The following is a 15,869-nucleotide window of genomic DNA, read 5'->3' on the forward strand; positions in this document are numbered from 1 at the left end:
TATTCTTCAGCTTTGATAGCTCCCGTTCATCAGTCGGTCATGAAAAGGTTCAGCTAGGGCAGCAGAATTTATGCAATTTAAGGATGTTCAGCACTGTCCTATTTATCATGCCTGCATGTTTGCATTGTGCTGCTGTCATGACAGTGCCAAACTACCTAGATTTTGAACGGGTTACTTTTGTGTAGCTTAAAACACAGTTGGAAAACTCTGTTTGAACTTGGTTTCTGATAATTGTTTATGAATGCAAAAGTTTTATTCCTGTCACCAACTGCAAATGACTCAGTAGGATATTTAGCCCCAAACGACACCTCTGACCTGACCCTGAGACACTGGGGAAATGAGGTTTTTTTTTCCCATGGAAAATGGCCACCATTAGTGTCCAGGTGCATGTGGCCGACAGTGGGGTGCTGCCTCCTAAAATGGTGAACATTGCAGGGATTCTCCCAGACTAAAGCTGCCAGTAACTAGGATGGTGGCCGCCCTTGGAGCCCCAAATGCCGCCTCTTACCTGACCCCGCCCCATTGTCAGCCATATGTGACTGGAGGAGAAAGATGGCCATTTTCAATGGGGCAAAAACCTCAGTCCCCAGGTGTCTTGGGGTCAGGTCAGAGGTGGTGTCTGGGGCTCCAAGCATAACGAGTCCTAGATGTGGGCAGCTTTGGTCTGGGAGAAATCCTGCGCCATTCACCATTTTAGGAGGCAGCACCACACTGTCAGTCATATGCGCCTGGATGTGAACGGTGGCCATTTTCCATGGGAAAATCCCCTCATTTCCCCAGTGTCTCAGATGTTGCAGCAAAGAGGTAGACCAAAACCAGAAATATGGTATGTGGCTCTTCATCATGGCTAGAGTGGGCCAAAGGGTGGGGAAAATCAGAGCCAAAGAACTGATCAGAAAGAAGTTTTCTTCTGGAAGATGATGCTGAGATTCAACTTTGCTGGAACTATTTTTAGAATAAGGTAAAACTCAATGTGTCTAGAGATCAGGTATGAGAAACAAACAGTAAATAGAAATGAAGACTATTTTGAATTTCAGATAATATTCACAAATTATTTTCTATGAGAAAACTTTTTTCTTCTTTGATGAAAGATTTCTTCAGCCATTAAGAATCTTCTTATCCTCCTGAAAGGATAAATATATGTGTTTTACATTTTCATCAGCATAGCTTAACCCTCTGTTCTTTAGCTGCTACACACAGGACATGAGTGAAAGTGCTAAATAGCTGGTACAGTGAGGTGCCTGTGCCAAAATGTAATTTGTAGGGCACAGTCATTCTGTGAAAAGTAATTCTTATTCATTTGCTTTCCTGGTCAGCTAGGGCTTTGAGAGGAAAATACATTATACAAAGTGTGATACTACCAATTTTTTGGAAGAAATTAAGTGGATTTATTCAAGTGGTTCTTCTACCTGACAGCAGTATATCTGGAGAGGAGGTAAAGGCAAAGTGAAATGGACCATGGTATAAAATAAATATTTTCTTGGGTTATTGTGATTAGTGTTCTTTCCTGCTATTATTGTTTTCCTCTTTACATTCTGTGGGAATGTCCTTGACACAAATTAGTGGGGAACCTTCATGATCTTTTTTTTCCTCTAACTGCTGTACATGCTTTATTTTCTCTAGTGGGAGACAATTTCTTTGCAACTGTAAATCCAGGAACCTCTTCCTTTTTATCTTTCTCCAACTTCTTAAGTGCCCATCTAATGACATAGGTGAGATGAATTAGCAACTAACTTCTATGTGTGCACTGAAGATGTGTTTCCCCATATTCTTATCTTCTTTTAAATTGCTTAAATAACTTTTTAAAAAGTTACATTTAACAACAGAATTATACGTAAGTCAGAATGTGTTCAATTGGATCTTGTAGGTTCAGAACCTACAGTCTTGAAATTAATGGGTAGCTGCTGTAGCCACCTTAAATTCCTGTGGGCCTGTTTGCAAGTCCACTGATGTCAATTGAAAATACACCTACTGGCAAAGCCATTTCCTCTGTCACCTATGGGGCTCTTTCCAGCAATATTTCCTTGCAAACATCCAAATTAAGGGGGATTTTATTGGTCACTTTTCTGACTCTTGAAGCTACTTATTCAGTTATACATATCGCATATAATAAATTTACATCCATATTCTTACATAATAAAATGCGTATTTTAAGGTCTCAAGCAAGTTGAAAAGGCATGAATGGAGTCACAGGAGTTCAGTGCTGAGTAAAATCAGAAAATAAGATTTTCCGATAGCTTTACCATGTTATTTATATAGCATTAGTGACACATCTGTGTTTCACTGTTACCAGAAAAGTAAAACAGACAGACTTTTTGCCTTGTTTTTTTAATAACAGGAGATATTACTTTATCACTGTGGTATCAAGAGAATATTCTATTTTTTTTTTCCTTAACTAAAATAAAATTTTTATGGCTTGGTCTTCATATAAAGCACTAGAGGCAATTCACAGATTTAAAATACTGTCTAGAGAGTATTTAAAAAAAAAAACCAATAGAATCTCATCCACTTTAGAAGACTAATTGGAATATTTGTATGAAACTGTATTCTGTCAGCATAGAAATAGTTGGTTGCCCTTTGTTGTACAAGGGAAAAAAAAGGAAAAAAGGTATAAATTTACATATGATGTTACTATGTCCATATGACTTTTGACCAAAAATCATTTTACATTCTAAGTGCTAGAGCAGGATCGGAGTAAATGAATTCTGTAATTGCTTGTGTGGTAGGCATGTGATAATTTAGAAAAGCTGTATCTGCCAATGTGTGATAAATATAGGAGGGAGCCTTTGGCAACACAGCGAACTTTTGTCTTGAAATATATCTATTTTGCATGGGAAGTAAAGGATAAAATGAAAATATTCTCAGCTGTTCTCTCAAATGTGCAACAACACTTGTGTTTCCTGGTCTACATTTTCTAATCTGATTTGTGCCCTGCCTTTTTCAGAATCCAGTTTTTTCATCTGAGATACAAGTGGAAAGGATATCTGAACTTGTCTTTTCCACATCCTAAACTACTGTTGTGGGCTAAATGGTGACAATGTCTTGTCATATCTTGTGCATTTGCCCAGGTGACTGTCAGTGCAAAAAAAAATTACTGTCAAAACTGATGCACACAGATTATGGTATTCTTATGACATGTTATCACACACCTTCTATTTCTAAACTATAGAGTTTCTTAAGCCAAAACTTCTGCTGGTTAGTTGGTGTTCAGCAAAATAATTCATTTATTTGTCCAAAATCCCATATGAATCACCTCTGTAGACTTTTATGGAGCCTATTACTGAAATTATCATGTCTTAAGAACTAGTATTTTTTGCTGAAAGTTTATCTGTTCCAAAATGTATTTCTTTTCTTCTCCCTAATATTAAGGGTCTGTTTCTCTGTTGTGTGATCTTTCTTCTGCCTTTGGAATTGGAATGAAAGGAAAAAAACTACTGCCATATCAGTGAAATTCAATTTGTGGCTTCAAGAAGTCAGTCAATCTCTTGCACCTTTTCTGCAAACCATTGCACTATCTTATTTCTGCTATGACATATATTTACAAAGGAGTTCCTATTAATTTGATTTTCTATATTCATGTTGAAAGAGATTATTTAAGTGAGAACAAGAGTTCGCGTGACCTAACCTTTCTCAATAATTCAGCAAGTTCCGGAGGTATTGTAAGGCAACAGCAAGGAAGGCAATTAATTTTCTGAGGTGAAATGACTTAGGCTAATTTATTTTTTGTGGATATGACATATATCACTAGATGAGTTTTGAACAAGCAGTAGCAAAGAGGGAGGGAGAGGCATGAAAGCAAAATGTAGTAACTAAATATAATTTGCAAAGAATGCATCTTATTAATTTGGCTCCAAGCATTAGCATTTAGATTTGGTGACTAATAACTTTTGAACAATGTAGAAGGTACTTAGATTTTTATCATAAGGTTCTTTTACAATTTTTTTAATTAATTCTCAAGTAACAAGCCACTTCTGATCCTCATTGCTGGTTTTGGAACAAGAAAGCAACTTTCATGTGGAAATGATAAAAAAATCAGTAGATAGCCTTGTTATGGCTTTCCTGATCCCAGAGTCAAGGCAGGTGGATTGACAGTGTGTCTACACCTGTAACGTGTCATTGTGTTAACAGTGATGGTAATTGATCCTCTGGCGATTTCTCTAACCACATTAATCTGGCAAAGACATTGTTCTCTTTAAAGAGTACCATTTATTTAGGATTGGTACCAGGTAGCTATATCTTGCTAAAAATGCCTTCTAGCTTTGCTGGATTTCTTTTAAAATAAAGATGAACAGCCTTTCGTGTCTAGGTAAACAGCAAAGGAAGAGGCTCACAGCTTGAATTTTTCACACATGTGCACACCCCTGTTCAAAGACTTAAACAAATACAGACAAGGTTGTTTTGAAGATAATTTTTTTGTCTTATGGTTGAATAAGATGTTTGACTCCAACAAGTGACAAATGAAAATGAGTTCTATGGAATTATGAACTTAAAAACTAAACCTCGCTGTAGAAAAACAGATGCAACTACCCTTGCCTGATGCAATGGTTCTTATAAGAGAGTAGCTGATAAACAGTCTATCAAAGGAGGTAAGGGAACCAGAATTGTAAAAATTAAAATGTGAGTCTTCCTTACCCTTCCTGAGGCAAACAGGAAAAAAAAAATCTTTCTATTAAATCTCTTACATTCCCTTCCAGCTATTGTCTGAAAATAATTTGTTCTCATATAGCAAGCACTGGGGATTGAAGCTATTTTATAAATCTTTAGCTCTTTTAAAACCAGATGGTGGGTGTTGATAAATGTTTGTTGTCTCTCTAAATTGTTCAGATAATCTCATTTTATCAAGTAGAATTTGTAGTGGTAGGAATTATGTGTAGAGGTAGCATTTGTAGGCTGAAGAAACGAATTTCTTGTGTCTGACTTCATGTATTCAGAGTGTTATCTAATGTATTTATTTCCAGATTTATCTGGTGGAGAAAGGACCCTCCATCTCTCCTGCTGTAGAACATACATTTTCTTTTATGGATGATAAAGATAGGGAAATCTTGGGTTGGCATACAAATTCCAGCATTGCCCTAATGAAACACTGCTATCTTAGAAAGATGAACTAATGTTCCCTGCTGCAAAGCAGTGTTTTTCCTTCGTGTTCTTGTTCCTTACTGAGTTAGTGTGGGGGATGCCCAAGAAGGAAAAGCAAGGGGCAACTGGAGTCTGAATCTGTGGAATTAGACAATGACAGCTACTAAAACCAATTTACATTCACTACAAAAAGAGAGAAAACTGAAGAGAAGGAATCCAAAGAAAGAATTAAAGGGTAAAAGAAAAATCACTGAATAGCAGAGAAATGGGTGATTGGAAAGAAAGCATTGAAGATAATTGGAAACTGAACCAAATTGTTTGGGGGATGAGGGAGAGAAGGAAGGACTGAAACACTGCTTTTGTCTGTGGTTGTATTAAGGCTTGTATAATGATGAATTTTGACAGGCATCCATAGTGATGGATGCAGTTTTATCTGTCATCACAGAGCAGCCTTTTTTAGACCCCTGTCTTTCAGCAGCAGAATTTTATTCATCCTCCATTACCACAGAGTCCAGATGCTTCTCATGTCTCCAGACTTCAATTGAAAGCATTTGACTTGCAGACTGTGGAAATTGTTTCTGTTGTGAAATACAGCAAAGCATTTTGCTTGGGGGTGGGATTTTTGATGTTTGGGTTTTATTTTTTTTTAAATCTAAACTTTTGAGAATTTCCACTTGGGAGAAAAATCTCCAGCTCTGTGTTGATATTTTTGTCTTGATTCAGGACCAAAGTACGTATTGGAATTTCTCATGGCTATACACTGGAGGCTGAGTTTTTGCATACTATCCAGATTATGGCATCTCTTACCGGCATCCCTAAGTCATAATGTCAAGAAATTGCATTTTGATAATATGGACATAAAATGGTATGTTTCACTTAAGGATTTTCTTTACCCAGTTGCAACTTCCTCACTACAACTGCCATCAGTCTGCAGCAATCAAATGTGTTTTTCACTGCTGTCACCTCTTGTTTGAAAAGAGCAAACTGTTCTTTTTGTAAAGCAAAGTGCAACCTGGCATTCCAGGTTTATATGACTGACAAATTCACATTGATATGTTAATCAGTGTATGTTGTCACCTTTGTGCCAAGCTCTTTCCTCTCAGAATGGCTCTTTGTCCCACAGGCTTTATTTTCTGCAAGATGCTTTGCTAATGCAATTAATCATCTAATCCAGGAAATCATCTCCCAGCACAGAGAACTGACATCATTTTCTCTGCTGTATATACTCTGCATCTTTTGTCCATGGTGCAATCATAGACTCTTGGATACATCTACGATGCATTTTATCATTGTAAATTGTTACCAGCCCTAGCTGGGAATCCCATGCAAAGGGGTTACTGTATATGTATGCATATATATATATATAGGTATGTATGTATGTATTTATAAGCTTTTCTATCTTTACCATTGATTTCACTGAGCAGTTGGTCCAGTGGAAATCTCTTCTTCAATCCTATGATGTTAAGTCTTGAAAAGCACATGTATCCAAAAGTTCTAGTTCTAAGCTCTATATATAGTATTTCCTGGTTGGCACAGAATGCATGAGGCTAGATTTAGAGATAAAAACCTTCAATTTTTAAAATAAAGGAAGCTTTATTTTAAAATAAAGTGAAGTAAATTACTCTCCTGAATTTCTGCTGCAATGAAAATTTTATTCAACAGCCACTGAGGGTTTCGAATAAAGTGATGCTGCCTCTGTTTGTTTTAATCCAATAAAAGATGCCTCGATAGTTCCAGGTAAGTACGGGATGGCTCTTGAAAGGTGGGCTTCTGGGTGAAGAGCTGGCCACTAGGTCTTTTCCAGTACAAAGATGGGTAAAGCTGAACCCTCTATGTGACTATGATCAGCTGTAACTTTCTATGTCAGACATATAAAGAAATGAAGAAGTGTATTACGGTCTTTCCCCCAGTGTGCTATTCAACTTTTTGTTCTATGGTGTCCTGGGAACTTACTGAGGAGATCAGATTTAGGGTACCATTCTTAATAGTCATGATGAGACCTAGAACAAGTGGTTTATTATCTATCTTTGGTAGATCCAAAAGTAAATAATATCCTTCCCCAAAAAGGTATTCCATCTTGTCTCTTAAATTTGTGGCCTGATAATTTCTTTGGACTCTCCCTAATATTGTGGTTTATAAAACTCAAAAAATAGCCATTCTCTATTTTCTCCAAATCTGTTAAGATGTATTAGATGTCTTTCTCTTGCAAGGAGAGGATTTATAGTATTTTTAAACGTTCCCAAGTGTAAAATACATCATAAGTCTCATTTCTGTTAAATGTTGTTGCCTTCCTCTGCAAATCTTGTAGTTACCTGTATCTTTTTTCCTAAATGGTTATAGTTGCATTATATATTAATAGAGCAGTATAATTGTGTTTTGTTCTTTATACCCTTTCTGGCAGTTAATATGAAGAGTTAATATGTGAATTAGCATGAATAGTTAATATGTGAATTTTAGTTGCTATAAGCCAATGCTTTCTAAGAGTCAAGCAGCCATTTAAAGCCTAACATGGTGGGCCCATAGCCACAGGGAAAAGCTCTTTATTCTGTGAAATTTGTTACTGACTCTTGGTAGTAAAGGCTCTTTCTATACATGCCATGTTGTTATTTATAGGATTTTAAATTTCTTTCATTAAAATAATATTTTAAAAAGTCTTGCAGAAGGCAATTTGAAGAACTGAAAACATACCCTGAGAAACCAGAAGGCAAATGAGAAGGATTTTCACTGGACCACTTTTGCCTTCCAAGATCAGAATCCTAACTTCTGGATTCTTGATATGATTGTCCTTGTGTTAGGGAATTGCAATGGATGAATGCCCAGAGAAAGAGAGAGAGGATAGGAGTCTGGCTGTAGAAATCTTTGAAGCAGCTATCCCTTAGGAGAAGACATAGATTAGGATAAGTGAGACATGAGAATTGCCCTGGTAGAAGAAAGCTGGGGCACCTGTCAATTAATTTCTTTTAGAATTATCTATGTATCAGCTAATGAGGTAGGAAAGGGCAGGTTTTTGTTGTATGATGAGTTGATAATTTATAACTGAGGCAGTAACATGATTTTACCTTCTTGTATTTTCTTGGACTATTAAGAAAAAAAAAAATTCCTGTAGGACTTAAAAAAAAGGGAACATCAATAGATTGTCAAAAACCTGTATAAAAATATCACTCCCTATTACATGCTACTGGTTTTTTACAATGTATAAAAATAACATTTCTTCTAAATCTTGTAAGATTTTTCTAGTTGGGATGAATTTTAAAATTAGATTCATAGTAGGCTTTAGCTAGAGATTTTAGCAGTGCCTTTCAGAAGTATAGAAAGCAGAAAATGTAGAAGGAAACTACTGAATAATCATAGAATGGTTTGGGTTGGAAGGGAACTTAAAGGTCATCTAGTTTCAGCCTTCCATCATGGGCAGGGACACCTACTGCTTGACCAGGCTGCTCAAAGCCCCATCCAGCCAGGCCTTGAACACTGCCAGGGATGGGGTATCTGCAGTTTTTCTGGGCAACCTATTCCAGTTCTTCATCACCCTCACATTAGAAGGTTTCTGCCTAATATCTAATCAAAACCTACCCTCTTAGTTTGAAACCATTCCCTCTTAACCTGTCACTACATGCTCTTGTTAAAAGTCTCTCTCCATCTTTCCTGTAAGCCTCTTTTAAGTACTTGATGGCCGCTGTCAGGTACCCCTGGAGCCTTCTTTGGGCTGAACAACCCAAACTCTCCCAGCCTTTTGTTGGCAGTTTAAAGTTTCTGGAAAATGACCATCATGGGTAAAATGCATAATTCCTCTATAAGGAATATGCATTAGATGAAAAGCAAGCAACAGCTTTAAGTAGTAAGTCTCCAAACTGGTAGGACTGTGGATTAGAAGTGGATAAATATACCCTTTATTTAGCAAAATAACATAGAAAAAAAAGAGGCAAAATATACAGTTAGTCCCTCATTAATTATTACTTTTGAGGTCACAAGTGGTGTTTCCCACCAGGGCTCAGTATTGGGGCCAGTCTTGTTTAATATCTTTATTGACAAACTGGATGAGGGGATTGAGTGCAATTTGCAGACAACACTAAGTTGGGTAGGAATGTTGATCTGCTGGCAAGTAGAAAGGGTCTGCAGAGGAGTCTGGACAGGCTGGATCAATGGGCTGAGACCAACGGAATGAGGTTCAACAAGGCCGAGGGCCAAGTCCTGTCCTTGGGTCACAGCAACCCCAGGCAGTGCCACAGGCTGGGGACAGGGTGTCTGGGAAGCTGCCCAGTGGAAAAGGACCTGAGGTGCTGGTCAGCAGCGGCTGAACATGAGCCAGTGTGGGCCCAGGCGGCCAAGAAGGCCAATGGCTTCCTGGCCTGTGTCTGTGGCCAGAAGGACCAGGAGGCCACATTTCAAATTCTATGTCTGGTTCTGAGCCCCTCATTACAAGAAGTACATTGCAGTGCTGAAGCATGTCCAGAGAAGGGCAATGGAGCTGCAGAAGGGTCTGGAGCACAAGTCCTGTGAGGAGTGGCTGAGAGAGCTGGGGGTATTTAGCCTGGAGAAAAAGAGGCTCAGGCAGAGGGAACCTTATTAGGCTACAACTGCCTGAAAGAGGTTGTGGATAGGTGGGGGTCATTCTCTTCTCCCACATAATAAGCAATTTGACAAGAGGACATGGCCTCAACTTGAACCAGGGGAGGTTTAGGTTTGATAATAAGAAAAATATCTTCAAGCATTGGAACAGGTTGCGCAGGGAAGTGGTGGAATCGTTAACCACTAACCCTGGAGGTATTTGCAAGACGGGTAGATGTGGTACTTGGGGAGATGGCTTAGTGGTGACTTAGTGGTGCTGGGTTAGCAGTTGGACTTGATGATATTAGAAGTATTTTCCAATCTTATGATTCTATGATAATTAGGCTGGTTGATTAATTTTATCTTCTAATCTGCCTTGTATCTGAAAAACAGTCTGTGCCAGAAATACCTTGACTGCATAACTGCTATTCTCTTGGGATAAGAATCTAAGAATTACACTGACAAGAGAAAACTGAAAACAGCCTAAATGATAAGGGGAAAAACTAGCATTTGCTTCAGAAGGGCAGGAGGCTGTTTACATTTATGTCTGTCACATCTACTTCTTAAAGGTCAATACAGTTTCTTTTTAAGAAAACAATAAATTAAGTAATACAGCAATAAGTCATCAAACACTGTAAAAAATATACACTGTCATTGAAGAAGAATGCTGACATTTTGTAAGAGATGTTCCATTGACTAATGGAAAACACTGAAGAGGGGAAATTATTTATTTTCAAACATTAATAAGAGTTAGTGATATTTTCATGAGAGTGACAGTATTTGCAGTTCAGTAATGGCATTCATTTCAGGCACTTGGGGCTGAATTTTGATTTAGAGCAGCTGAAGTAGAATTGTGAGCCCTTCATCAGCCCAGCTACTCCAGTGGAAGCTAACAAAACTGTGTAAGGAACTGCTCAGGAGCTCTTGTTTGTAAATGAGCCTGGTGTTAACAAAAATCATTAGCACTTATTCAGATAATCTCCAAAGCATCTAAATTGAGGTACAGGATCTTCTTGGAAGAGAGTACTGCATTTTTGGTGATGAAATGTTAGTCTGCTTTTACACCTTGGGAAAATACCCTGTAGTCCTTCCTTTCAAAGCCTCTGGTATGGACATCCGTGAATAAATTGTGCAGTCTGGGAGGGTTCTCCATTGCTCTTATAGTGACTTGTGTGTGCCACTTCCTTGCTGAAGGTGGCACTTCCAGCTCCTTCCAGATACCTGTAAGATTGGTGCTAATTAGAGAGAAGGAGAGGTAAGAAAATGTAAAGGTGCTTGTCTTGAGGAAGAAGCAGCTGATGGATGTATAGAAGCACAAAGGACAGAGCTCACTGTGTAGCTGCTGTCCACTAAAGAAAGCCTCTGGAAAAGTAGCAGAATTAATTTCAAAGAAGGACCTTCCACCACCAAGCTCTTATTAATAATAGTCAAACTTTTAATAAATGTTAGTCAAGCTACTTATTCCCTTTTATAAAAGCTGGCAATATTTTTTTTCTCTAAATATGAATATTTTGAAAATAGCTGCCTGAGAGCAGTGAGAAACATAGAGCAGAAACATCTTGTTTTGTTCTTAATAAAGTTTACCATGGTGTCTAATTGGCTGCGCTTGGAGAGGTACAGGCCATCTAGGACAGCAACAGCATTCTGAACAAAGAACAGCCACCTTTCACAAAGTCACCCATTGCCTGTCCTTTGATGCTGTTTAATTGCAAAGACCTTAGTTAATAGGAAGATTTTTTGAAAAAGGGTAAGACAGTCTGTCTTTTAAATGGTTCACTTCTGCAGCTGAAGTAGAAAAAATAAACTTCTAAACAGTAATTCACAGTAATTATCTGAATAATTTTCTGACAGAGATTTATGTTAGAAGTATGTGAAAGTCAAAGCATGAGAAAAGGTAAAAGAAAATACCTCTAGGTTGTGTTCTTCAGGCATTTATCTAATAATCACTTCCTTTGGATGCTTATTTTGTAAAGTAAATGACTGATGTTTATAAAGCTTTTTGGAAAATATGAATATGAACAGTGTGCAAATGCTCACTGTTGTTACTACGTGTGAATCATTGCATTAACAACAGCAATGACTTGTCTCAGGCATGGAGCCAATCCATCTCACAATGGGTTTCATGGGATGCATTTCTCTAGGCTAATGAGGAGGTCCGAGTTGACTTTTTCATGTTATTTAGGGAGGAAAACCAATTCTTCTTCCTAACATTTTCGTTCTATATGGAGACTCTAATAGAAATCCTGTGAATTTTTTTTTATGCATAATAGCAGTTCCTGTAAGTGTTGATTGTTCAAATGGTACAAATAATATTCTTGTCTTGGAAAAATAGCTGAAAGCCCAGACTTTCTAGTACAGAGGAATAGCTTGGGAGTGACAATGCCTGCTCAAAGGTAAATTCATCAGCCAGTTCACATTGTTGTTTCAGAGTACTGAAATAATAGTTTTGACAGCCATCGCTTCTTGACAGAGACTGAATAGAAATCCTTGCAATTTGGGACTTTTGGTTACAATTGCTTACCTATCTCCATTTTTCACAGCTGTTCCCATTGTGAGAAATACTTACTACTATGGAAACTTACTCTAACAGAGCTTTGTTTCTTGTCTTTTCTGCCAGCTGTTATAATAGTACAGAAAAGACTATGACACAGAATCGTCTTAAGCATCATGACTTAAGAAAATTTTAATACATGCTGGAAGTGAGTGAGAGAAAATGGATCATTGAAGAAATATTTAAGAAAACTGACATTAACAAAGAGAATAATACTACGTTCTTAAATCATCCATATTACACACTGCCTGGAGTAGCTACTGATAGTCTAAGCCCAGTTGGATATTACTTGCATAGGTTTTTGGGTTTTTTTACAATTTCCTTTTGTCAATTTCTTCTCCTGTCTTTTCATTTGACTTTGTTCCCTGATTTCAAGATTTCAGTGAGTATCATTTTGGCAAATGTGGGTCCTTTTCACTGCACCTCATTTCATCGCAATCCATTTGGTTGCAGTCACTCCATTTCAAAATTTTCTTTTTTTTTTAACTGCTTTTTGTTTTATCATATCTCCTTTCCAGAGTGTTAGTTAGACTTTCTTCTCTGATTTCAAGAAATTCTTCATTTCATGAAAGGAAATGAAATCTTGCGATTTCAATGGAGATCAGTTTGGCAAGGTTCGTTCAGTCCATTTCACTGTCCCTCATTTCATCCCAATCCATTTCATTTTAGTCACTTTGTTTCAGAATTTTTATCACCCACATTTAGTATTTGATAAGAAAATACTGATTCAAAGAAGGCTTTTTGAGGTGTTGCTTTCTGTCTGCACTGAAGTCTTCTGTGTTTGTTCTACCAAAGCTAGCAGAGTGCCTCTCTGACTTCACCAGTCTATTATGTGCAGCAACTTTTTATTGAGGTTTGCTATCTATCACCCTGCTATGTAATTTCCTTCTATTTTCTTAGCAGACATTATTTTTCCTTTATAGACATGCTGGCAATCAGATGTCTCTCAGTTCCAGCATTTTTAGCATTCATATATGGGAAAGTTTAGTAGTGTTAATTAAGCTCTATGTCAAAACCAGGCAAAATGGTTGTGACCTAGACTCGTGCTTCAAGAGCATGGTGTGTCTTTTGCCCTCATGGTGTTACAAAAGTATTAAGTATTAAGTATAAGAATAATTAATTATTATAATTAATAATTAAGTATTAAGTATTAAGAATACTTAGCTGCCTGTTTTACTCAAGTGCAACAATATCAATGAGCACCCAGAGCCTTTCTGTGAAACTTGTGGGACTGAACAGGAGATTTGGGCATGTGGCACAGAGAGCTGTGGGCTGAGTGAAGAATCTTCGTGTGCACACGGGAACATCTGCCTTGCTTGTCTGAAGTTACTTATCTGACATGTTTTGTCGTGTAGAGTGTTGAAATCTGTGAGTCAGAGGCCTGAGCCCAAATATAATTATAAATTCATTTTATAAATATGTCTTGATACCATTTTTCTGTTTTCTTAGTATTCAGCTCAACCAGCAGCACAGGCTTTTTTTTTTTTGTTTTGACAGTTTGAAAGAGTTGACTTCCCCTTGCTCACCTTTCCTATACCATTGTTGCCTGGAACAGCCCCATGTTAGAATACAATGAGTAGACTAGACAGAAACATCAGCTTGGAAAACACAGATCTAAGATTGTGGCAATGGTGTTAGAGAATTTATTTTAACTTTTATTGTACAGTTAATTTATCTATCCTCAGGGCTCTCTCCACATCTCCGTACATGGCATGAAAGGCATAAAATTCCAATGATGAGATCCATACAGTATCTGAATCAAATTCTATCTCTATTGTTTCTAAAGCCTAGTTTTACTTCAGTTTGCTCTAAACAGAGATCATTGAAGAACAATAAACCCCCTTGATTTCTGGACCATAAAAAGTTTGACATTGAATGTATTGGGCTTTACATTTTCTAAATTTAATCCACAGAAAATGGCAGGAAATGTAAGTAAAACCTCTTTATTTTAAGTGTAAAAATTTCAAAGTTATAACAATTTCTTATAGACTAAAAATATTTACTGTACATTTAAAGAATTCTTACAATTTTTTAGAATACAGAATCTTTCAATGTTTCTAAAAAGAAGTGTCTTTTCTGGAATATCACCTATCCATCTATGTGTCTAGTCAAGACAACAGGACCTTAGACTTTTAGCAATTGTTGATTGCTTGGGCAGTGGCTTTCCTCCTTTTCATGTTCAAGATAAAGAATTTCGGAAGATACATTTGTATTTAAAGAAAAGAGCTTGTGTCTCGCATTTGAAGCCACACATTACAGACCGAATACAGGATAACACAGGATCGAATGGGAGCTGTGTTTCTGTCTCCACAGATACATAATTAGGGAGGAATAGATGGCAGTGCAGAAGAGCAACGAGTCATATAATTGGACAGAAAAAATAATATTTAGTATTTGGTAACTAATGCAAATGAAGTCATGCTGAACTGGCAACTATGGCAACCATATATAGCTGTATAAATTATTAATAAATTTCCTGGTTTGAAGATAGAGTTGAAAAATGATTTATGAAGCTCTTTTTCTTCAAGGGGGTGAAATGATGGTAGCTGTTCACCTTGTTTCTGCCATGCTGTGGTTATAAGTTATCAAATACATTGTTAGAATTGGCCCTTATTTCAGCACCAAACATAATTATGTGCTTAGTTCATTGGGTGGGGATCTGTGCAAACACAACTTACACAACTACTTGCAGAAATTTGTGTAGAAGACTTTTTTAGAGAAACACAACTAACAACAAATCCTGAGGCAGGATTTGGAAACTTGGTATGAAAGTGGAACCAACAATAAAATACCGTTTTATGGTTTAAGAAAGAAACCGAATTTAAATTAATTTCCATCCCTGTCATTGTTGGCTGGTTTGCTGTTACAGCTGAAGTGACAGGCTTTTCACAGCTTTCATTCCTTGAGCTGATTGGCTGAAAAGTTCCCAGTAAATAAGAACTTGAAAAAGGAACAGGGAGACTTGAAGCACAGCACAAGACAGCTGTCAGTGCTGCGAAGGAGTTAAACAATCAGAGCCTGGAGATAACTCAGAGGTGCTACCTTATGTGTCCTGCTTAACCCTTGGCACTGATCCACACTCTACACCACAGCCTTGTGAACAGCTATAAGGATGGATAGAAGATGGTTGTGAGGGATAAGTGAAAAGAAAAATAGGTGCAATCAGTGGTCTTCTGATTCCTGAGTACCCTACTAAGCTCTTGAGAGTACAGTGTTATTATAAGACCTAGTTTCTTTTCTGTTCAGTACCATTTTTCATGTAGTTCCTTTGGAATGAGCTACAGCAGTATAGCTGTCTGTTAATTTGCATCCAGCTCTTACTTTGGCAAAGATCAGGATGAGTTTTGCTGCTTTTTCCAGCTGAAGCCTTGATAGGTCCTTAGCTCTGCTCTGGAGATAAGAAGTGGTAGAGACTCCAATGGAAAAGGGTGAGCAATGTTCAGAGCTGCCAGGAAATGGGCATCAGCTGAGCAACTTGGTGTTCAAGAAGGAGGACAAGAGTATAAACAATCCACATTAAGCAAGTGTGTAAGAGTAGAGGGGCCCCAAATTTGTTGACTAGGCAGAGCTGGGAGCTCAGTGTACTACTGAAAACTTCGCCATTTGCAGTTACTTCTCTTTGATGCTTTTCTTTGTCTATGCTTAGTATCAAAGCTGGGCTACCAAAAAAAAAAAAAAAAAAAACAAAAAAAAAAAA

Source organism: Corvus brachyrhynchos, unplaced genomic scaffold (assembly GCF_000691975.1).
Source record: "Corvus brachyrhynchos isolate BGI_N302 unplaced genomic scaffold, ASM69197v1 scaffold175, whole genome shotgun sequence".
NCBI lineage: Eukaryota > Metazoa > Chordata > Aves > Passeriformes > Corvidae > Corvus > Corvus brachyrhynchos.